This window comes from Spermophilus citellus, assembly GCF_964194105.1.
Source record: "Spermophilus citellus genome assembly, chromosome: 2".
Taxonomy (NCBI): Eukaryota; Metazoa; Chordata; class Mammalia; order Rodentia; family Sciuridae; genus Spermophilus; species Spermophilus citellus.
The window spans coordinates 243,570,211-243,571,494 of record NC_138183.1 but is presented as its reverse complement, the minus strand read 5'-3'; the positions used below and the strand labels follow the sequence as shown (position 1 = coordinate 243,571,494).

At 43.4% G+C, this 1,284-nt stretch overlaps 1 pseudogene across 1 annotated transcript; it reads right to left on the bottom strand.

Annotated features, from left to right (window-relative positions):
- Positions 1-355: 355 nt before the first annotated feature.
- On the bottom strand, positions 356-1,284 carry LOC308635029 (olfactory receptor 5B3-like; annotated as a pseudogene). Its single transcript has one exon. The product of its transcript is annotated as an olfactory receptor 5B3-like (transcript).

The window sequence follows — 1,284 nt, the reverse complement described above, 5'->3', positions numbered from 1 at the left end:
CATATGCATTTATTGAAATATCATGGTAAAAAACATAAGTTTGCATAATTAATATGCATAAATAATTAGACTTCAAAACTAACAATGTGATAGAACCACAAAAGAAACAGAACAATCAAAACAATCCTGAGCTTTGGTGGTGGGGTTTAAAAAGTTGGAGCTATCACAATAACTGACTTCAAAATATGTAAGTTACAACTAAAACTTTGGTGATAGTTAGAAGATTATCATGTTCCTGGCATTACATGTAGACCAATGGGCCAGAACCTGGGAACTCTGAAATTAAGTCATATGCATACACAGAGCCAATTTTTGACAAAGGTGCAAAGATCATATGGCCAAAGGAAGATCCTCTTCAATAAATGGTGCTTCCAATAACTTTTTTGAATGCACTCTTGACCTCCTTGTTCCTGAGACTATAGACCACTGGATTCAGCATGGGGATGACCATGGTGTAGAACACAGAGGCAAATTTGTCAGTGTCCATGGAGTGACTGGAGCTGGGCTGTAAGTACATGAAGATAATTGTCCCATAGAAAATGGAGACTGCAGTGAGGTGGGAGGCACAGGTGGACAGAGCCTTCTGATATCCTGCAACTGAGCGCATCTTCAGGATGGTGATGAATATGAATAAGTAGAATACCAAGACGACTAGAAGGGCAAAAAGAACATTGAAGCTGGCTACATAAACAAGAACCAGCTCATTGACGTGTCTATCAGAGCAAGACAGAGCCATGATTGCTGGAACATCACAGAAAAAGTGATGCGCCACATTGGACTTACAGAAGGAGAGACTGAACGATTCCCCAACATGGATGGAGACATTCAGGAAACCTCCCAGGTAGCAGCCTGCAGCCAGACACACACACACACACGTGTTGTCATGGTGGTGGTGTAGTGCAGGGGCTTACACACTGCAGCATAGCCGTCATAGGCCATTGCGGCCAAGAATAAATTTTCCACACTGGCAAATCCTCCAAACAAGAAGGCCTGAGCAACACAGGCATTGTAGGATATTTTGCAATTTCCTAAAATGAGTCCAGCCATGACTGTGGGAGTGACCGCTGAGGAGTAACAGAAATCTGCCAGAGACAGGTTACCCAGGAAAAAGTACATGGGAGTGTGGAGATGAGAGTCCAGGAGAATCAGTATGATCATCCCCAGGTTCCCAACCACATAGATGAGGTAGATGAGGGTGATCATGATAAAGAGGGCCACTTGTAATTCTGGGGCACTGGTGAGTCCTAGGAGGATGAACTCGGTCACTTTTGTCCTGTTCTCCAT